Source organism: Chanos chanos, chromosome 14, assembly GCF_902362185.1.
Source record: "Chanos chanos chromosome 14, fChaCha1.1, whole genome shotgun sequence".
NCBI classification, from domain to species: Eukaryota; Metazoa; Chordata; class Actinopteri; order Gonorynchiformes; family Chanidae; genus Chanos; species Chanos chanos.
In genome coordinates, this window is record NC_044508.1 from 20,361,798 (window position 1) to 20,385,996 (window position 24,199).

Consider the following 24,199-nt stretch of genomic DNA (forward strand, 5'->3'; position numbering starts at 1 on the left):
AATTATTCTACACCGTTTAAGCTTTCGCCCCTCTTTTCCTCTACCGAAGCCCCAGTGTGTAGTACATTACACAATCTACCTTCTCATATAACAGCAACAACCCTGCTGTAGAGACAGCTCTCTGTTGTCATGCATAGCTTTTTCTGTTCGCCTTGTACAGGCGGACAATAGGTAGTCATTAAAACCTGTAACACTCTCACACACTTTCTTTCATGAGTTTTTTTTGTTTCTTGTTTTTGTTGTTGCTGTTTTTTTTTTTGAGTCACACATTTCCTTTTATCCAAGAGGCCTAACATCAGCTGGAGTCCGCACTGAAACAGATGGACACTCGTGGAACAGTTACACAATATGTTCTTCAGCTGTGCTGGCACATCCCAAACCCAGGGCTGTACACAGCAGTCTCAGAGAGACGTGAGTGAAACGGATGGTTATGATCTTCACAAATCATAACCAGAACTATATCAGTCATTTGCCTCATTTTACATTACTGTGTGACACCCAAACATTCACATAATGCCTGCACACTAACAATACTGTGAGTCAAGGCAATAAAACAAGAGTGAACTGGATGCACAGAATGAGGTGTTTACACACAGAGGAGGCAGGATCAGCGGTCACCTGACCCCAACCTTCACATGGGGTCATCCTCTAGCCTGACCCAGAGGTCGGCGAACGAGAGAGAGAAATGGAGGGATGTGAGAGAGAGAGAGAGACGGAGAAAAGTGTGGGGTCAGAGTCTTGTCATGGCTTCTCTTCTGGAAACAAACCAACACCTCGCCCCCTTCAGCCGCCCAGCGGTACGGCCCAAAAGAGCCACTCCGTAACCGTAACCTTGACAGACAGGCCAGTCTGACATCAGTGTGTCAAACTAAGCCCCCAGTCCAACCATCCTCGCAAGCACCGAGTATGTCCAACACCTCAGTTAATGGTCTTTCCCCCAACTGGCTCACTACTCCCAACTCAGAGCACAGGGGGCTCACGCATGACTGAATAAAGCAGAGGAAAACGGATTAGGCCATGGACAGTAAAACCAACAGGAGTGTGGAAGACCAGAAAAGAATAGTTCAGGATGATTCTCTATAGAGTCCAGACAAATCAGACAACAAAGATGCACAGGCTAAAGGTAAAGAAGAACAACAGAGTCCGTGTTACTGCCTGCTCCACAAACCATAGGTTCCATCCAACGTGAGCTCAAAATCGCAAGGATCTTCCAAAGTTCTTCAAAACCATTCAAGTCCTTGAGTGGAAGAGCACAGGCAGCGAGTGGTATGTGTGTGGCACAAGTTGCTGTTGTGAAAAAAGATGGTTAATTCCCCCCTTATTCAACTCATATCCAGTCTAAAGCTCTTCCTAGCTTTTTGCTGCGCTAGATTTTAGCAAATGTGCTGATGCACTGTTGGCAGCCAGCAACACAACAATGAAGAGCTCAGGTCTAACTGGTCCAAGCACCACTACGATGCTGCCAACAAACCCCACAGAGTCCTCAAAAAGACCGGGACGTCAAATGTAGGCTGGCACACACTGTCAATACTTGTCTCTGGTTTCAATAAGCAAGAGATAGGATGGATAACCATTTACATTGTGTCATCTGGAGAGAAAGAGTATATGCTGAATCACTGAACATAATCAAATAAAAAGGAAAAATAAAACCCCAACTCTTTGCCAACACCTCCTTACGGGTAATACATTTTGTGGTAAGATTGGAGTAAGAATCCTTACCTGGAGGCCTCTACGCCTCAGGATACTGGAATCATCCATATTGCTGGCTGGTGTCCGTGAGCTTCTGTTTGTTCTACTGCCCTAAAAAAAGGTACTGATAAGGTCCACTTGTGAGCGTCTGCTGGGTCATCTGCGTGGCAGAGTGTGCCATTAATGGGCAGAGAGCAGAGTCACTGGTACTACAGTCCACTCAAGTGAGTCAAGTTTTATGCCAGCTCCCAAACCATGACTGACTCATGCACTTCAGCGAGCTAACACAGACTCTTCACTCACACAGTTTCCCAAACGTGACCAGCCTCAGTGGGCGTCCAGCACTGGGCAGGAGTCAATCGGACCGAAAAGCCTCGGACACTGCGGTAAAGCAGGGACTTCTCTCCTCATCCAGGCGTCCTGTTAGCCTCATGCCTCCAAAGCCCTGCTTCACTCCAGCTTGGTACGTGTGCGTCCTCACACTAATGTAAAAAGAGATTCCATCACACAGGGAAGGAATTCAGCCAGCTATCGTCCATTCCGTCACAAGGCTAACATTCCACTAAGTGAAACAAACATCGGCTTGCTCACGTCAACAATGCAAAAGACAGACGCAGAGACAACACTTCTGCACAACTCTAATTCTGTTCCTGTCCGTGTGTCTATGTAAGGCAGTTTCGGAAAGGAGGAGAGGACTCTCTCTCTCTCTCTCTCTCTCTCCCTCTTGCTCTCTCTGTGTGGAGTCGCTGGAGCACGTGTGTGTTCTTGGGTTTGGCCAACCCCTCAGCTGTGTTCTCATTCACTAGTTCGACAAAGGGTAACACCCACTGTTTTACCCTCTCTCACAACCACTCGGCTCCCTCAACCAGCACTCACGCACTGGAGTCTGAGCCTGGTTCTCTTATTCTTCTTTGTCTTGTGCTCTCTCTTTCTCTCTCCTCTCCGTGTTCATTCTGGATAAGCCGTATTTCTATGGAAACTCCAGCCGCTGTCTAACCCACGGCCGGCTGGCTGCCAGTATCAAAGGTGAAATGAAACGTGGGGGAGAGAGAGAAAGAGGAAAATTTTCTGACCAGTGCGGCCTCTAGCAATTCCGCTGGGATTCACCTGACCCAGAGAAACAGCTGAAGGTGTGAGGCTTCCAAAACATCCACTAAAAGGCATTAGTCTCAGTGATCCACCAAGACTACTCTCCTAACTGCACACAACAGATGGCAGAAGACTCAGATAACGTCTGTAAGACCAAGCGTGTATCAGTACTCCGCTGATAACATCTGCCCCCGTGGAGCTGAATCTTCTATCTGTCCATCAGCTTAACAAGCCAAGTGTCCATCCACCTGAGGAGATCATCTCACGCACACTGCTTGTTCTGTAGCTGGAGGCACCAACCGTAAAGACGGTTGAGGGGGTTGGGGTGGCAGTAGGCAGAGAGAGAGTGATAGGCAGCCCACGTTTTCTGCTGTTCTGAGAGAGTTAGCCGCGGGAGTATGGGCAGAAACGGCCCACTGTCAACAGCATGCACACAGCAGAACCACTCAGACCTGCACAACCAGATTCCCTTCAGCGAAGATGTCCGGGCTCTGAGCTCCCATTGGCTTGACAGGAGATTGATTATGATTAGAAGGTTCCTCAAAGCCGAGGCCTCTCGAAGAACAGGTGCAAAGCCATGCAGATCTCACACACCGATTGTCTCGCTTTTTTCCCCCTCAATGTCTGTATCAATCACGCACATTCTTTGCTTCCGTGACTGAAGAGCTTGAGTCAGCTCGTTAGAATGACTGCCAGTCCGGAAAACCCGGAATCCAGCACAGCTGCCGGCAACAGAAAAGGAGCAGGAGAAGAGAGGAAAAAAAAAAAAAAACTGTGGCACTTAGTGTCTGTTTTTCCTTTCCCTTTCGACAACCATTTGAGCAGTCCTCTCGTGTCTGTGAAAGAGGCACTGGTCACATCATAATCACAGCCACTCACAATCCCCCTCTGCACCTTCTCATCTCTCCACTGCCTTTTATCTGGACCTTGTTTACTCTCAGTAAAAGGCACGGAGACGGCGAACGCAGTCCTGCCGATTTAGACGTATGCCTTCTCTTCTTGTTCTATTCCTCCGTTTATCTCTCTGTTCCTCGCATGTTCATGTGCTCCTCCTTCTCTCTGTCATGCAGGAGCTTTCTTTGCACATCGCTGCTGTAGCTGTCCTATCAGCCGAGCAACCCAGCCAGCCAGCCAATCACGGAGCGACAGGGTCTCAGGCATTTGCATAATATGAATGGACCAACCAAAAAAGGTCCACCCTTTCCCTCTCAGGAGCCTCAAGCACTGCCCGTCATTCTGATAATAACAGGGGGCCTCATTTACCCTCTCCAAAAAAAAAAACAAAAAACACACTGTTCTTTTTTTTTGGCCCGTCACACACACAGTTACCACACATACAGCATTAATGAATCCGGATGAGCTCTCTGATCTGTCGGTTGCCTCATTAGTTATACAATAACAATACTGAAACACACAAAGCGCTTTACAGATTTAAAAAAAAAAAAAAAATCCTCCATCAGTCTCTTTTGGTTTTGAAGCATGATGCAAGAGGTAAATGGTTTCATGTTTTACACAGCTGTGTAACTGATGAGTGGTTGCTATCCTATGTCTGATATGAGAGAGCAGAATATAGCTCTGAATGTGCGTGTAGCTCTATGTGTGAGGGGATGTTTCTGTCAGCTGTCCCGATGTGTTTGGTTCCCATAAGGGAGAAGGAGACAGACAGGAGATTACAGAGAGCAATCAGAAACCCTGAGCTTCATATTAATCAATAACCTCCTTCTCTCTTACACACAAAACGACACGACCACTCTGATACCGTTGTCAAGGAGAAAGGAGAAACACAGAGGGGGTGGGGGTGTGGGGGGAGAGAGGGCGAACTCTACCCACCCACTAATGCTACCAACAAAGAGGTAGCAGAGAGCAATCCATCACTGACACACATACAACAGCAGAAAGGTACAAGACCAGAGGAGATACAGCACAGCCAGATGATAAGATGGTGTTGGTGCATATATGCATGTCTGTGTGTGTACATGTGCTTGTGTCTGTGTGTGTGTGTGTGTGTGTGTGTATGTAAGCAAACAGCAGGCTGCTGGCTCCAACGTGAGGCTAAAGGGCTGCAGGGGACCAGAGGCAGGGCTGGAAGACCCTCGGAATACGGGAATGCTGAAAACTACTGTCAACTTTCACATAGACTTCCACAAAGAGAAAGGAAGAGGGAGAGGAGGGTGACTGAGAGAGAGAGAGAGACAGAGAGAGAGAGACAGAGAGAGAGAGAAAAAAAAATCTGATTTCTTCCAGTGTGAGAGCTGGTCAGTTTCAGAGGGGCAGAGCTGTAATTTATTCCTGGGCCTTCCTGGGCGGGATTATGCAAGAGCCTGTCAGTTTTAATGAAAGCATGATTTGACTGGATGACATTTTTCTCTCTCTTATTTGGCAGACATCCGAGCCCTGAGCAGTCGGCACTGTCTGAAACAATGACCCAGGCATGGGGGTGAGGCTGACCGAGAACAGACAGTTGTGTATGTATAGTGTGTTCACATCTAACTGCTCATCCTTATGGACACAGCTCATTATAACTCAATCTTATAACTGTCTCATAACTGTCCCCGTCTCACAACTGTCCCCATGTTACAATGGTCCCTGTCTCATAACTGTCCTCATCTCACAGATGTCCCCGTCTAACGGCCGTCCACATGTTACAACTGTCCACGTCTCACAGCTGTCCACACCTCACAACTGTCCACATCTCACAACTGTCCACATGTTACAACTGTCCACATCTCACAGCTGTCCACGTCTCACAGCTGTCCACACCTCACAACTGTCCACGTCTCACAACTGTCCACGTGCTACAACTGTCCACATCTCACAACTGTCCACGTGCTACAACTGTCCACATCTCACAACTGTCCACGTGCTACAACTGTCCACGTCTCACAACTGTCCACGTGCTACAACTGTCCACGTCTCACAACTGTCCACGTCTCACAACTGTCCACGTCTCACAACTGTCCACATGTTACAACTGTCCACATCTCACAACTGTCCACATCTCACAGCTGTCCACGTCTCACAACTGTCCACATGTTACAACTGTCCACATCTCACAACTGTCCACATCTCACAGCTGTCCACGTCTCACAACTGTCCACATGTTACAACTGTCCACATCTCACAACTGCCCACATGCTACAACTGTCCACATCTCACAACTGTCCACGTGCTACAACTGTCCACATCTCACAACTGTCCACGTGCTACAACTGTCCACATCTCACAACTGTCCACGTGCTACAACTCTCCACATCTCACAACTGTCCACACCTCACAGCTGTCTCTGACTCGGGTGTATGTGTGTGTGTGCGCGACACCAATATATACGACACCAACATAAATGACACCAATACTGAGCAGGCCTGAAATGAGGCTGGACCAAACTTATATCACCCATAACCATGGCAACCATGAGGACGCTAATCTAGTCAATCGAGGGTTGTAATTTAGCTGAATGATTCACTGAATGACACACTGTGTGTATTTGTTCTTTTCTGATGTTTTAAAAATGCTTTCAAAACCATAGTGAAGTAAAAGCGAAAGCTGACAGGAACATGTGCAGTCAAGTAAAGTAGAAACATTCCCAAAGCAAACTGAACTTTAGTAACTAAGTATTTCTAGTTCATTACTCTGCACCACTGCCGGAAACAAACAGGGAAGAGCATCTGCTGAAGAAGGACTTTCATTCCTTCACTGCAGGGTGTATGACGGGGCAGTGGGAGTGTGGCTTGGTTCATGTATTTTTAGCTGGTGTTAGCACAATACAACACAGCTACTGAGTAATGCATCCAAAGCTTCATGAATATAGATATGCTATGGTACACGGTGCTACCCACCAAACCAGAGGGGCCCATAAACATTTTATAGCTGTCCTTAGTCATGCCTCTTAAGTATGGTGGAGAGAATTACTGCCTCTGTGGCCATAAAACACACTCACACACACACACACAAACAAGCACGTCCAAACAGAAGGATAACCAAGACTGGTGGACAACCAATTGACACTGAGAGAACCTCCCACCGCACCCCTTTTAAATCATGAGTTTAATGAATGCTCAGTTAACACCCCCCAAGAGCACACCATACCATCACTGAACGTATACTGGGAACTACAACCTGAGAGAGAGAGAGAGAGAGAGAGAGAAAGAGAGAAAGAGAGAGAGAGATAGAGAGAGAGATAGAGAGAGAGAGAGAGAGAGACAGAGAGACAGAGAGAGAGAGAGAGAGAGAGAGAGAGAGAGACAGAGAGACAGAGAGAGAGAGAGAGAGAGAGAGAGATTAATTATTGACTGAGCCTCAGACCACTTAACCCACTACAATTAAGTGATCAACTCCTCAGTCCATGTTTCCCTGCTGTAACTGAAGTCCCCACTCAATTACATCAACAAGACTCAGCAACTGTCCACACCGCAGGTACGACAGGTACATGACACACAATACCAACACACACACACACACACACACTGACCCAAAGCAGGAGAGCAGCACAGAGCGACACACACAGACCAGGCAGCGGTACAGGGCTCATCTCAGCACCGTGCTCCCCAGGCTGGACTTCAGGCCAGGCAGAATGGGAGGCACACCCACAAACAGGCCCTTAGACACAAACAGGGATTTATGGACTACGTCAGTGTCCAGGCCTGGAGACAGGTCAAAGAGGAAGCGTTTTATGACTGGAATGCGTGACGTAGTAGATAAACCTGATAAGTTTTTTGTACTGATTTGATTTGTGTTCTGTCTCAATAAAACATGGTACAGGAATGAACGATAAATTGGTGATGTGGTTACTGCATGAGGAAAAACAAAATTAGAGTCTCGCACAAAATATGCCCATAATATCTGAATTATGCTTTACTGGTCAAACCAGTGTGCTCTGACATCTGACGCACACGCGCAGACTGCAAACAAACAAACAGCAACATGGGGACCTCACTCTCATCAGCGGTACAAGACAATGTCATAAAAAACAAGAAGGCAAGGTCTCACTGCTTTTTCATTATTTATGTCTTACATTCTGGGCCAAAAAAGAGTCTCAAAAACTTTTACCAGTAAAGTCCAGTACACCCTTTTCTTTGTGCCAATCACAGGATGGATGACGGTTTTTTGTTGGCGGGTGGGGGAGGTGTTTCCTCTCTCTCTTTTTTTTCTTTTTTGCTTCAGCAAGTTTACATGAATGCCCACGAGCCCTATAACAGCCACTAAGGTATTGGCAAAATAACTGCAACTTTACCGAGTATATAATGCAGTGAAGCAGAGAGGAAGAGAGGGGAGTGATATTGAGCAGGCTGAGGTAAGGCTGGGGCTACACACTCATACCACCCATGCAGAGTGAGCCCGTCATTACCATGGCAACCTCGAGGATGCTAATCTAGTCTACAGGAGGACATCATTTAGCTGAATAATTCACTGAGTGAAGAATAGTTCACATTTGCCAATCTGTTGTTTTCTCCTGATTTAATATTGCAGTAAGTAACAAAGGTGTCTGGGGAAATGTACGGGAGAATAAGTGGCCATTTACTTTGTCTGACGTAGTGAAGCAGAAGTTAAAGTTTACATAAATGTTTATACTGGAGTAAAGTAGAAATGTTCTCAAAACATACTGAGGTACAATAATGAAGTATATCTAGTTCATGACTGTACACCACTGAAAGTAGATGCTATCAACATGGTATAGAACAACATGGCTGTGATTGTGCCCTGAAAAGCAGAGTATGAAAATTAATTGGATGTTCCCTCTGGCAAAGGAGAAAACAAGTCTATAAATTCAAAGCACATTTTCATTGGGCTGAAGCCATCTGAATTCAAGCGTCTCTCTCTCTCTCTCTCTCTCTCTCTCTCTGTGTTAGTGTGTGTGTTAGGAGAGAGAAAAATGGGCGAGAGCTGAGCTATTAATTAGTGATGAAAACTCAGAGGGATCTGAAGCCTCTTTATTAGCATAAATATTTCATATAAAGACATCGGTCTCACAGAACAAGCATATCCACATTAAAAGCCCACGTCCTACGTGAAGTCGCAGTGTTTTAGTCCCTGGTTCCATCCTCCACAGCTCAGTTTCATGGCTCTTAAGTACTAGAGAGAATGAAGACACCAGGGAACTGAATGTGTTACAAAATTCTGACGCAAACACGGAACTGAGGAAGAGAATCAGGCTCACCACACTAACCCAAACAAACAGCAAGCCTTGATGTTTGTCTTTTACTTGCTTTTTCTCTACATGACAAAAAAACAAACAAACAAACAGACAAACAAACAATAAAAGAAACATTTTGTGAAATTATTTATCAGCCTCCAGAGGAGAGCTGCCAAAGGTTGGTGCACGACATCCTAAAGGAGGTGGGGGTGAGAGAAACGTTTTTGCTGTGTTTGCTGGACGCTGCATCAAGACTTGTGTGAGTGGCAGAGCGCGTGCCGGGGGCTTGGCTCTCAGGCCCATGTGTCTGCTGGTCTGATCAGAGCACAGGGCTGGAGGGTTAGGCCACTCAGTGTGACATCAGCAGAGCAGAACCAGCCCAGACAGCATCAAACCTGGTCAGGGAAGAGAGTGATAAAGGAACGCTGAGTAAGCCTAAACACAGCTTCACTTCCCAAACCACACACACACACACACACATCTCCTATGCATTACACAGCTTCACTTCCCAAACCACACACACATACATCTCCTATGCATTACACAGCTTCACTTCCCAAACCACACACACACACACATCTCCTATGCATTACACAGCTTCACTTCCCAAACCACACACACACACACATCTCCTATGCATTACACAGCTTCACTTCCCAAACCACACACACACACATCTCCTATGTATTACACAGCTTCACTTCCCAAACCACACACACACACATCTCCTATGCATTACACAGCCAGCTCTCGGCCTGGAGATGCAGGACCTTCTGCAGAGGAGAATCGCAAATACTCTTCGCCAGGAAAACCTGTTTTGTGTTGTCCACCTGAGAGAGAGCAATCAGACACTCATGGAAAGAGACTGTGTTGAAGAGCTTTTTTTAGGTATAATCTAGAGGTTTTTCTATTAACTGAGCTTTAATGTAAAAGCAGAGGGAAGAAGAAGGAGTGTCAGACATGCTCCACTGAGCCCAGTACAGAACAGGAAAGAACAGGAGTTCGTTTCTATGCCTTTACTTTCTGAGTGGTGATGTAGAGTGTTGTTTTTTACATAGATAGCCAAAACAATCACACGTGTCCTCACCGTGGGAGTCAGCAAGAAGCATCTCACACGTTCCATCAGCCCACAGGAAGACTGAGGGACAATCTCTCGTGACAGAGGAAGTCAGTTCCTTTTCCACAAGAGGCCTGTGCTGTGCTGCAAAACAGACATTTAGCCTGTTCTCTGTGCAGTGGAAACAGCTCTGGAACAAGCCATGACTGGGCCAGAGATTTGTCTATCAAACATTGGGCTGCCACATACTGCTCTGAATGGGCTCTGAATGGATCAGTGCTAAAAATGTGATTCCAGATTCCTGTGATGACAGAGTTGTCAGGCAAACAGTCGCTGGGGCTTTCAGAGGGGGAGAGTGCTCGTCTCGAAGTTGCTGTGTTTGTCTCTGGAAACACGTAAGCATAAAATCAGAGTTGGCCATGTCATCCAGCAACCATCTGTCTGCGACGTCCCAGAGGCAATACTGACACGGTCAGCTGATTGCCAGCATGCTTTACCAAACCACAATATCCAAAACAAAAAGAACCATCTATGACTGCACAACTCTAGGGAAGCTGTCAATACAGTTTATACCTTTAATGTCTTGTATTTTAAAAGCTGCTCTGAGTTTTTGAAATGTCATCCAAATTTCCTCTCTACGTGCTCTTAAACATAACATGAGTAACCGTGATTCAGCTCAGGTCATGTGACCTCTAACAGGGAAGGAGAGCTCTGCTGAGAAAAGTGCATGAGTCTGCTGATTTTACATTTTTAACAAACACTATACATATATATGCAGATACATAGATAGACAGATAGATAGATAGACGGAGATATAGATATACATACGTACACACACACACACGTATGTATGCATGTATGTATGTATGTATGTATGTGTGTGTGTGTATATATATATATGTAAAAACATATGCTTAGAGGGAGAGAGAGAGAGACTGTAAGGGAAATGGACAGTCAAGACAATTCAATTTCCTTCCCCTAATTCCCTTTTCCTTGTCTTGTCTTTCTGAAACTCTATCTGGATTACCTCATTCCTACTGTGTGGAGAGAAGTGCTGATTTTGAGCTACGTGTGTGTGTGTGTGTGTGTGTGTGTGTGTATGTGTGAGTGAGAGAGACTAGGATTTTGATAATCCAGCCTACTATTTGACTCAGTTGTTGGATTCAGCTGTGAATGAATGAATCTGCTATCATCAGAGTGAATGCTTGTGGCTACAGCAATGCATTTAGCCAGCTCCTCACACACACACACACACACACACACACACTCTTCCACCCTTCCCACCACAGAGTAATGAAGCCAAGCTTGTCTTTTCTCTCTTCTCAGGGACACACTGTTGTGTTCAGACAAAGCATCTGGTGAGGAGGGAAAACATCATAGTGCTGGAGGAGAAGTCATCTCAGAGCAGCCTGCACTGCCCTGTGTGTGCCCACTGCATGGCCTTTAAAAAGACCTCCACAGCCTGACAAATCATATACACTGTGTTTAGCCTCATGACAAACCAACTGAAACCTAATTCAGATGCTCTGAAAAGCCAGGCGAGAAAACATCAGCACCAGGCCATGTCGAGGTAAGAGAGTATTATTCTCCCCTCACAACAGTGCAGCCATAAACACGGCCCCACTTACTTATTTATTTATTTATTTATCTGACTTTCTTTCTGCACCGTTTCAGAGAGCGAGTCCTGCCGTGTCAGAGATCCCCATCCTGCTGTGAGCTCGGAAATCTACTCCTGCACTCTGTTCATTCACTCATCTATTAGTGTGGACTGCATGGAACTGAAAACACATAAGATTACCAAACATGGGATGTTTGGGACTCGCACCTGAAGATGAGAGTGAAAACAGAATTGCTATGGTATCCACTGGGTTCTGAATGTCGGTGTGAAAACAGAATTGCTGTAGTATCTACGGGATTCTGAAGGTGAGTGTGATAATAGAACTGCTGTTGTATCCACTGGGTTCTGAGGGTCATTTCTGGTTTCCCTAATACCTGCTGTTGGAGTTTTCTCTGGGAGAAAGGATGACAAAACAGTAGACTATAACGTCTGCTGGGAGGTTTAGGGTTCTGAATGCAGGAAGGATGAATTATTTTCTTTCTCTCTGTTCCTCCCCAGGCAACGCACTGATTTGCAGTGACACATTACTGCTGTACTGCTAGTCACCTCTACCAGAAATGCTTTGTGGACTGGTGTGTGAACACTTGTTCTGTCGTCCAACGTTGGGTCCAACAGGGCTATTTACACGACACCCCTCTCTCCCCACAGAACCAATCATTTTTCTCCGTTTTCCCGCCTCACAGCCTCACAAACACCACCACCTGCCAGCCCAAGCCCTCCCACACTGTCTTACTCTGGGCTGTGAATACAGCCAAATCCCTGCGCTCCTGCTTATCCTGAAAAACCAAACTTACCTTAAAATAACTCACACAGGAAGCTCCAGCATAGCCACCGAGACGCGGCTGTTCCCCACGAAACATTCATAGCAACTTATGAAAAAACCATGACGGAAATGCACAGTGGAATGGCAGAGCGGGAAGTGATAACACGTGTGACTTGTGTCCAGTGTGGAGGGAGGCTGTCGGGCTGAACCGACGTGTGGATGAGGTCCAGCTGAGATCTGTGAGATGTGTGACGAGCTCACAGGCTGAGACCTGTCCCGGACCAGAACTTATGCAGTGGAGATAAAGACAGCCAACATAGGTGGCCTTCCACGTGGACGCACAGGGTATCTGTCTGGCAGAATGAGCGGGAGCAAGGCAGGGATTCCAGGGTGACTGGTCAATACTGGGTATCTGAGGGTCAGGAGTAAGTATCTGTTTGTAAGTGGCTGAGTCAGTAACTGTTTGGTGCAGAATAATTCAGGAGGAACAGGCCTTTGACAGGATAGCAGCAAGACCAACATGTCAACGATGCAACAAACTTAAAAGTAAAATGACCTCCAAGCAACTGCAAGACTGTAAACTGGATGTCTGGAAAATGCCTGGAAATAAAATGAGAGAAATAAGATCACTGGAGACTAGTGACTGAGAAACCATCAAAAAAAACAAATGCTCAGGAATTCTGTGAGTGACACACAGTGACTGGGCACTCAGTATTCACTGCCTGTCAGCCTAAACACTCCCACTGCACAGACATTAACACAAGTCTACACTACAGCATATGGTACTGAAGACTGCCAAGTACTACAGCCCTGCACATTACTGACAACTGGACGTCTCTCTAAACCAACACCAGCCAGTCCAGTGGCCCGAGGTGGCTAGTCTAAGACAAGCGTGGACTCATAGTGTAGAGGAACGTGAACAATGAAATGCATATCTACAAGTCTGAAAAACACACATGTAGTCCAAGGCAATGGAGGGAATCCAATAACTAGCAATGGTTGAGCGAGCGATCAATAGAGCACTCCAGTGCTGGCCTGTGATGGATTAGCAGTAACATAATGCACAGCTTGTCTAATCATTCTCTTAAAAAACCTATGGCAAAGAGACAGGCTATAGGATCTCCGCCCATAAGGTAATCAGTACGGCTCACATAACAGCTGTGGAAAACTGTTCCCGGGATGACAAACGGGCGACAAAGAGAGCGGTGCTTTACGAGAAGAGAATGCGCTCAGTGTCTGAAGTGGCAGGGCAGGGAACAGACTTGTGAACTTTGGCTTGTGAAGAGGCATCTCTGTGACTGAAGGAAGTTTCCATGTCATTTCTCAGAGCAGGGCCAATCTACTGCTGCTTCAGTCAGAAGAGCTGTGCACACAATGCCCTGATGACATGTGCATGGACCACCCTTTAGCTTTGGAAAGTAACGCTTTGTAATGTTTCGCAAAGAGCCTTTCATGTCATAAACATGAGATTAAAACATGTTTGGGTAAGTTATTCAGAGGGCAAAAGACCACTGAGAGTGTAGGCTGTAAAAACAAACCATAAACGTACAAAAATCTTCACTGTTAGAGCAAGTGCAAAAGTGTGTGTGTGTGTGTGTGTGTGTGTGTGTGTGTGTGTGTGAGTGTGTGGGAGAGAGAGAGAGAGAGAGAGAGAGAGAGAGAGAAGCTTAAGATGACCTCACCACTTTGACGTGATTGATAGAGATTGTTGTTTGTACTGGGACCAGTAAGGCAGGCAAAAACCAGAAGGGATAAATCATCAATACAGAAAGAGGCGTCATTCCATTAGAAGCTTAATGGCCCACTCACTTAATTAAAGTCCATTTATTTAGCAGGAGGGGATACCTCCTGAACACAGTTAAAGGAGAACGCGTCTGCTAACACAATAATGTATACATCCTTCTGTGTATACATGCCCAATGAGACATGACACCACTCTCATATTTTACATGATCAAACACACATCATTTAAGAGCCTTTTTCTGCTCAAAGCTCAGAGTTTGGGGTCTGGGAGTCAATGCAGAGGCATAGAAACGGTCTTATCCACTCAGAAGCATAACTAACTCCTCTTCTTCATTCTGAAATTTTACATTCATCCTCACGTGTTTTCACCATAACAAAACACGCCACGGAGAAAAAGAACATGTTCAAGGACATTCAAGGTTACAGAGAGAGGATACAAAGCCTCAGTACTGATTCAAGGTTCAGTGTTATTTCATTCTTCAGTTTGAGCAAGGCACAGGTGACTAGTTCCAGCTCTGAGCATCTAACACCCCACACCGGAACTCACGGTTTCCTTTACCAGGGCTGTACCTCTGGAGGGCTGTAACCACGGCTTCAGATGTTTAAAAAAAAAAAAAAAAGACACCACCAAACACCACAGCAGTGGGAGTCTAGCCTAACTGTGAAAATGGAAATGCCAAAATTCTTTATGTGCAAATTACAAATATCACACTGCCTTCAACACATCAGGGTCAGAGCTGGAAGCATATTTACACTCTGTCAAAACAGCAGCTTTCTCCAGAATTCCATTTGTCTTTGAGGTCTGGAGACAGACAGGCAGTGGCTCCAGGACATTAAATTAGGCGCGGAGATACCAGCTCCGCTCCGCATGAGGCCAGGGCTGATCCTTCCACAGCAGCGGATCGGTTGGTAAGACCACCGATGTTGTGCTGGCTTCTATTCATTAGGGCTGAAAAATGGATCTGCAACCTGAAGGTTACAATCAACAACCAACAGTGAGAGTTAGATTAAGACAAAGTCAGCCAAACAAAGGGTTAAACACACAGACATTCCCATGGCCAGAGAGAGGGAGAGAGGTTTTCAGCACCTCTTTCCCAGTTTTCCACATATTAAATTCAATACATGGCAATCATTTGCCATGAAAAAAAAAAGAACCAAAATACAATATGAGAGCTAAGGGCAGAGGCTGTGTGAGCTTGCTCTGGACTTCAGCTCAGCTTTTACCGAACGAGGCCAATTTCTTTCAGGGCTAAACATGCCAGGCACTTTTACTAGTTCCCTCAAAACATGTCTGAAAAGATACAGGCTTCACTGGAATGGACCAACACACCAGTTCTACCAAAAACCCTGCCTCCCCAGCACAGGAAAAACAAAGACAAATCCAGCCATTGATTATATCTGACAACAGAACCAGCAAGAAATGAAGAGGGAAAAAAACAACAAAGTGGAAAGTGAATCAATTCACAGAGAGACAACACAGATTCATAACAGCACTGACAGTTGCCTTGACAACACTGCTGTTTTTTTTGGGCGGGGGGAAAGGGGGGGGGGGTTGTCCTCATCTGTGTTGGGAGGAGGAACAGATCCAAATCCAGAGGCACCGAGGCAAAGGCTGAACAGATTCCAGGTGAGAGTTCCTCTGACCCCCAGGATCAGCCTGTCCAGTGCCCTGAGCGAAGCCACAGTGAGAGAGGACCAGACCTGACACAGCACTCATGGGTAAGCAAGGCCCAGGGACACAGGAGCCAGGCAGACACAGACAGAGTGTATGAACAAGAGTGTATATGTGTTTCTGATTCATAGCCTGCATTGAACTGGACTGACATGTCAGGTACAAGAAGAACATTCTGGAATGGGGTGGGTGTTGTTTCCATAAACTGTGTGTGTGTTTATCACTATCATCTCACGAGAGGTTTCCATCTTCTCCACCATTCTCTATAGCAACCACAAAAGTGCCCTCTGCATTCCGCCAAAACACCGTCATCTGAGCTGACCTGACCTCTGCCCTGGCCTGACCTGATCTCATAAACCACGCCCACCCACCCCCCTCTTCGCCAGCTCCATCCCACAACACGTGCCTCTCTCAACCCCACTCACTCACAGCCAAAAGACCACACAGAAAAGACAGCACAGTATAGTCATTCACATATCTACAACAGTAACACAGCCAAACTGCAATGTACTATACTCCCGTAGATCTTCAAGGATCCTTTTACTGTCTGTACATAAAAAATGAAGCAAATGATATTAACCGTGCAGATCCTGAGAAACTGAGCAGACGACTGACTGGTGCCAACACTCACTCACGTAGGGGAACCCGCAGGAGGGCAGGCTCCATCCAGCCAAAACCAGGCCTCAAAGCCTGGGGCACCAGTACAGCTGGGAGGCCATGTGTGTGCCCCCTAAACCAGGCTGCAATGTCAGCGCCGTGGGCTACCTCCACCAGAGACACACTGCCAGTCTGTCTCCACACACTCATACATATTTATTCACTACACAATACACACACACTACACACATTTTCCCAAACATCTGAATGTAGATTTTCATTAGTCTCTCTCTCTCTCTCATATGCAGGGGAACAGAGCCTCCATACAGGAGAAAGTCATGTGACACTGGTCCACTGTATGAGGGATCCAGGTGGAAATCAGAGGAGTGTTTCTTCTCTCTGATCCCTTAATCACCAGCATCACTGTGTTTTAATGAAAGTGCGCAACACACACCTGCCACTACACTACCATCACATCACAGCTACACCACATACAGCCTTAACACCACATCACAGCTACACCACACACACAGCCTTAACACCATCACATCACAGCTACACCACACACACAGCCTTAACACCACCACACAACCATCACAGCTACACCACACACACAGCTACACCATCACGCAACCATCACAGCTACACCATCCACACAGCCTTAATACCACCACACAACCACCACAGTTACATCACATACAGCCTTAACACCACCACACAGCTACACCCAAAAACACAGCCTTAACACCACCACACAACCATCACAGCTACACCACACACACAGCCTTAACACCACCACACAACCATCACAGCTACACCACCCACACAGCCTTAACACCACCACACAACCACCACAGTTACATCACATACAGCCTTAACACCACCACACAGCTACACCACACACACAGCCTTAACACCACCACACAGCTACACTACACACACAGTCTTAACACCATCACACAGCTACACCACACACACAGTCTTAATACAGAGAATCATTTGCTCATAACCCTGGAGTCCAAGACATTTTTATAAAACCTGTACAAACCAGCCACACACTGAACATTATCTATATTACCAATTACCAATGACCTATTACTGATGTCATCAGACCTGAAGGGCCAGGTTCTCACCGTGCTGACAATCTGCTGACACTCTCCAGGGCCCACACTGAGCAGAAACGGCACATCTGGAGAGTAATTTTCACCCCAAAATTCAGATCTGACCTTAGCTGAACAGGGGTTTGGACATGTTGGAAAATGTAACATTGAGCAGGTTCATTAGAAATGGAAAACTGACACTCAGCGTTGACAAAGTGAGAGATGAACTTATGCACTGTGAAGATCTCTCAATGCCACCGCCATCCTGTCTCAAAAGAGTTGTGTAGTTAAAATAGACAGACAGACAGACAGACAGACAGACAGATAGATAACAGGACTGGGTTTCTATGAGGACACACTAGATCTAGCGATTATTCCAGTCTTTTCCAGATAAACATTCTTAGAAAGAGAGAGCGTTATGTGAGGACGGAGAAAGAAGCTGACCACAAATGTGTGATACTTACTGTGTCAACCAGTTAGTCCTGTAAAATCAGACTTCCCAAAACCATGAGCAACACGGCACTTTGTTTTCTGACTCCAGACAAAAATCTGCCGTGATGTCAAAGGAGACCTTTATTTTTCATCTGAATCTTAATTAGCGTCAGAGGCCAGTCCAGCAGGATTTGAGGGAGGGGGTGGGAGGAACTGAAAGGCAGGTAATTAACTCAATTTCAGGTAAAATGTTTGAAAGGAATGGAGCAGCCCGTCCATCAGCTCTCATCTCACAGACATTAAGCAACACTTCTGTCATCTCACCTTAATGCCACTGGTCTAGAGTGAGAGTGTGTGTGTGTGTGTGTGAGTGTGTGTGTGTGTGTGTGTGTGAGTGAGTCATCACTTTATCCAATTACAGTACAGGCTGATCAGCTCACGGTATGAATTTATGAATTTATGAAGCTCAGTACTCTGAGAAATGAGGATGAGATTCACTTTAAATTCACATTAAAATTTTCCCCCAAAAAGAAAGAAAGAAACAAAGAAAGAGAGAGAGAGAGAGAAAGAGTGAGAGAGAGGGAGGGAGAGAAAAAGAGAGAGAGAGAGAGAGAGGGCGGGAGAGAAAAAGAGAGAGAGAGAGAGAGAGAGAGAGAGAGAGAGAGAGGGCGGGAGAAAAAGAGAGAGAGAGAGAGAGAGAGAGAGAGAGAAAGAGAGAGAGAGAGAGAGAGAGAGAGAGAGGATGTAATGCCAGAGAATTAGCAGTCCAGTGGATAAAGAGAATGTGACTTAAACAAAGAGAGACCATGGGAATGAAGGCATGCTTTGACCCCAGAGGTCACTCTGCCTAGACACATCATGTCTTCCAAACGGCCTGTTTTGAAGCCTGACTTTAATCTTGTGAGAGGTCACAGAGCTTCAGATACAAAGAGCGTTTGTATGAATGAATCCTGGAAAGATCCATGGGAAAGGCCTCACACAAGCACACAGAGACAATGCACAGACCATTCAAGACCAAACATTTTCTAACTCAGCAAGAGTAACATCTCGCTAATGACACAAACTGAAAACAGACTGGCAAAAACATTAAGCCTAAGTGTGCCCATTACAAAAATGGCGCATTAAACGTTTGGTTGTAAACTGTGATGTTTGGCTGTAAAATGAAACCGAGAAGAGGGGTGAGAACACACTGGGGTCTGTGCTGATTAACTCACAGATTCCTCACAGTCCAGTGAGAGAAAAACAGCCCTCACAGAGGAATATGTACAGAATGTACTGCTTCTAGGAACCAGACAAACGAGCCACACGTGGCACACATACAGCACTGCTTTCCCCTTTAAACCCCATCAATCACCACTGCTATTGCACAAGTACAGACAAATCATCCACAGACAGACAGACATACAGACACACAAACAGACAGCTCTAACTGTCTAACCGGTACACTGACAGAGCCTGGGGCGCAGACAGGTGATGCCCGGAGGGGGAGGGGGGCAGGTAGAGCCCAGAGACCAGGCCGGGTGTGAGAGCAGCCCTGGGCTTCTGGTCTGGGCTGAACAGTGACAGTGCACTTGCACTGGGAGTCTGTCGGCTGCTATATGGGCTAAGTGCTACTATCTTCAGCGTGTCATGGCAGAGTGTGGGAACAACACGTCCTCTTTTCCTTAGGAATTATCAGCCCCGCCGCTGTCCAACCCAAAAGCGCGTTTTACTGGAGAGGTGAAAAAGGACTCTTGGTTGCATTTTCTGCTTTATCTATTTTTTTTTTTCTTTTGGGGGGGTTGTTACAGCCCTCCCTCTCCTTTCTCTGTCTCTTTCTCTCAAGAGCCTCGGTAACAAGGGGTAAGTCCTGACTCTCAGACTCTCAGTTGACTGGAGCAAATGCCCTTTACTAGGCTGGCAGTTACACAGGAGCTGCGGCCATCATGTTTAAAGACAGCATCACTCAGATCTTCATCCTCAAACTCAGAGCTTCAGACACAAAAGACCAGCAGAGATCAACAGGACAGAAAAACAGACAAGCAAACACACAGACAAAAAGAGACAAGCAAAGCAATGGCAACAGCTGTGTCATTCAAACTCTCCCCCTCACACACACACAGACAGAGAGAGAGAGAGAGAGAGAGAGAGAGAGAGAGATGGGACAGACAGAGAGAGAGAGAGCGAGATCGAGAGAGAGAGGGAGAGAGAGAGAGGGAGAGAGAGAGAGAGAGCGAGAGCGAGAGGGAGAGAGAGAGAGAGAGAGACAGACAGACAGAGAGGGTGAGAGAGAGAGAGAGAGAGAGAGAGAGAGAGAGAGATCTGCACTCTCTGGGCTGTATGTGGTCATGGTGGGTGGCTCAGTGCAGGGTCCTTACAGTAATTATTCATAGCCATCTCATGTATTTTTCACACAGTCAGTGCTATACACAGACACCGTTACAGGCCTTATGGAAGATCTGGGGGTTTTTTTTGCTTTATCAGTGATCTCTGGTAATGTGTATAAAGGCAGAAAGTAAATCCACAGCACACACACAGACCAGCTTTAACATGCGCAAGGACATTCCCCAGTCCAACCATCAGCGTTCACCTGTCAGAGGCCAACTGACCACCTATTACTGTGTGCTTCAGTGTCCCTGTATCACACCCAGGCTGCAGTTCCTCACATCTACAGAACACGTGTGTCTCACCTGTCACAGCCTCTCTGCTACTGCACACACAAACACAACCAGGTCTCCAATCCCACGGCATCTATAGACACACATACCACAGATTGCCCAGCTACGACATGCAATACAGAAATACTTCTCACTGATATCCATTTAAAACATGTCTCAGTGGGAGGTTTACATTTACAGGATATAAGGCTGTTCTAGAAGCCAGCAGACATCTGGATATAGACAGATACATACATACACACATACATCAGACATGCGGTTTTAAAAGTGTTCGACCTTCCTCCTCTGTGTGACTGGCGATTGCGAACAAACACTTTTAAAATGTTCAAGGGAGAAGGAGAGGGTGTGTGGCACGTGGCAGAAAATGGAAAAAAGGCAAGACATGCTTTTTGTGTTGTTGTTTTTACTTGAATTATATTTTCAAATTTCATAGGCAGCGCCTCTCTCTCGGGACAGGCTGATGCATTTTAATGATGCAGTGCGAAACAAAAGAACAGAGGGGGGAAAAAAACAAAGAAAGACAGAGCTGCAGAGAGGAGCAGAAACAGGAAGGAACAATAGCGTGGCCCTTGGCATATTCCTGTATCACTAATGTCCTCACTCCAGCCGGAGTCACGACGCCAGAGCACAGGACTCGTGCCTGGTCTGACTCAGAGTCTTAACCGCAGGGCAAGGAGTCAGACACCTGTTAGGTATGGTCAAGGCCTGAGGGCCTGAGCCTGTCTCCAGAGAACACTCTGAGTGTGTGAATGAACGTGGCCTAGCACAGCAGGACAATGCAAAAGCAAAGCACAAGAGAAAAGATCAGTCTCTACATACTCCTTTTCACTCAAATGAAACATCCCTTTTCACTTGGTACATGTATCTTTACTAAATCTAAAACTCTTTATGAATCTTTATTCTTTATATTCATTTGGCTCACCTTTCAAATGAACATTGAAACTCATCCTTTAAAACAATAACTGTATATTGTGAAAGCCCCTGTGAGAGTTTTCTAATTACACAGTGGTACCCTATTTAAACTGGGTATAGAAGACACACTATGTCATTCTTAGAGACTATATTAGCTACCTGTCAGACAACTGTACGTGTATGATTAGGTATCGAATTTATGAACTTCTCCCCATCCCTCTGTCATCGATACTCACAAAACACGGAGAACAGCATGCCTCCAAGTCTCAGTTACACCCAAAAACAGACTAAACCTCCACATTCAAACAAAACCCCCAAATTAGTGCTCAAACACACACACACACATACACACACGGTCAGCGTTTATTCCATGCATTTGAGAGTAAACACCATCTGCCTGACGCAGTCAGTGTCTCTGTACCTGCCAGGACTGTTCTGTGTCCTCCAGCTCAGACATGAAAAGACCTGCTGGCCACCCTGGAGCTCCCACACAGCGCTCCCCCTGGAGGAGGACACACTCGTGATGCCTCCTCTAGCCTGTGTGTGTGTGTGTGTGTGTGTGTGTGTGTTTAATACACATATGATACTATGTGCCATGTGTTCACCTGTGTCAGACTTCGAATGCCAGTCTGAAGAGACACCGCTATCTTCATAGTATCAACAGTCACACCAGCCACTGACTACAGTGACCAGTATCATATGGAAAAACCTGTCTGTGCAATCAAGTATTTCATCAGACGAGAAAGAGAGAATAGTCCCAAGAGAACCGGAGCGGTCTATGTTTGATCCTGCTCCTCAGAGCTGACCAGTAAGGATTCAGTGCTGCAGTACAAACTGCTTTGACCATGACAGGCAGTCTGAAAACCAGAAGGGATGGAAAACAGTTCTGACAGACAATTTCCTTCTCTACAGCATCATCTCACCGCTAAGACTGCCGCAAGCAAAACAGGAAAAATGTAATAAACGTGTCCATCAGAAATACAATAAGACATTTACTCTGAAAAAACAGCTCCACTGATTAACCCTCCCATCTCAGCACAGCATTCACAATCTCCAGCCTCGCTCAGCTTCATCATTCATAACCCCCCCCTCCTCTCTCTCTCACATAAACACACACACAAACGCACACACACACACACACACACACACACACACACACACGCAGAGCAATATTAATGACTTTATCAAGGCTTCTATCACACTGCTGCATTCTTCCCTCAAATCAGCCATTTGGCATCATCAAACAGGAGAAACTGTCATACATTAGTCCCATATTACAAACTGTGACAGTCACTCAATCTTCTGCCCAGCAGAGAGACAAAAGACACACTGAACAAGAGCTGAGGATGGCTCTCATTCTCTGAGCCCCACCCTCCCAATTACCAATAAAGCACACTGATCAAATCAAACAGTGCCACATTGACTCATTTGCATATTATAATTATACATTTACATAATTAGATCAATGTAATGCCATTATTCGTCAGTATTAGATATGAGAGGGCCGGAACAAAGAAAACAACTCCAGATTAGATCTTGATGTGAGAACTCTTATATGAGACAAAGTCTTCCCATGTCATTTATCCAACACCACAAAGGCCAGTCCCTCACTACAGCTCTACAGGTCCAGCTCACGCATGGCCAGTATACCCACTAACTACAGTCTGCAGGTTTTCCCTGTGTAATGAATCAGATTTCTCCCCTCTGCCTGCGTCCTGTCATCTATGATATAACGTGTCAACAATTCACAAAACAGAAGCGATGCTGCCATCTACAGGTGAAAATAAACAGTGCATGTAAGAGATTCAGTTATCAGACACATCAGCTCAAAATTACTGTTACTGTGAAACTGCTGAGAAGGCAGACGCTGTATGGGCTGATGAGGTTATTACATATAAAATGACACTGGTGAAATACTGTGCTACTTTATTGTTTCTGTATTATCACTCAGAACAACTGACTCCAGACCATGGTCTGTCCCTGGTTCCAACTTCCAACTCTTTTATTCGGTATTCGCTGTTATTCGGTAGCTGGTTCCCTCAGTGTGACTAAACCATGCATTTGTGTGATCAGGTAAACAAGTGGGCAGTAACAGATTGTATACGTGTAGGTGTAGTGGCAGTGGACTGTAGGCCTGACTGCATGTCTGGTCTACAGGTCAGGGAAATAAAGATTTATTTAACCGGAGAAACACTATGAAAGAAGTGGTCCATATTATATCAGGTCGTCTGAATCTGTTCACATGAAATTCTCTGTAATCCACAGCGGCAGTGCCAGGTTTGGCCAGCAGGTGTAGCTGTTGTACTGGAATCAGTGAGGCGCAGAGGCATGTCACTGAAGCTTTCTCATTCCCATTTCAGCATGGTCATCAGAGGCTCGCATACTATATGAGACGGCAGTTACAGTCACTGCAGGTACTCACCCCCTTCATTAGACACACCCACACACATGTGTGCGCGCACACAGACACACACACATATGTACACGCACACGCATGCACACACGCACATGCATGCACACACGCACACACGCACACAAAGACACACACACACCAAACACACACACACACACACAGAGTCAGCACCTCACCTGTGCCAAAGCTATTAACTAGTGGACTACTTTACTCCTTCTGTAAACCCATGCAGTAACTTTCTTGTTCAGTATCAATGTGACACCTTTTCTATGTGATTTGATATCAAACACTAACGTGTGATGTTGGGGAAAAATCTTAAGAGCTTAT

The 24,199-nt window shown here is 45.9% G+C and overlaps 1 protein-coding gene across 1 annotated transcript in view; it reads right to left on the bottom strand.

Moving 5' to 3' along the window:
* mast2 (microtubule associated serine/threonine kinase 2) overlaps window positions 1-24,199 on the bottom strand; it is a 132,563-nt gene that overhangs the window by 77,297 nt on the left and 31,067 nt on the right. The gene's annotated exons all lie outside the window — the stretch shown is intronic.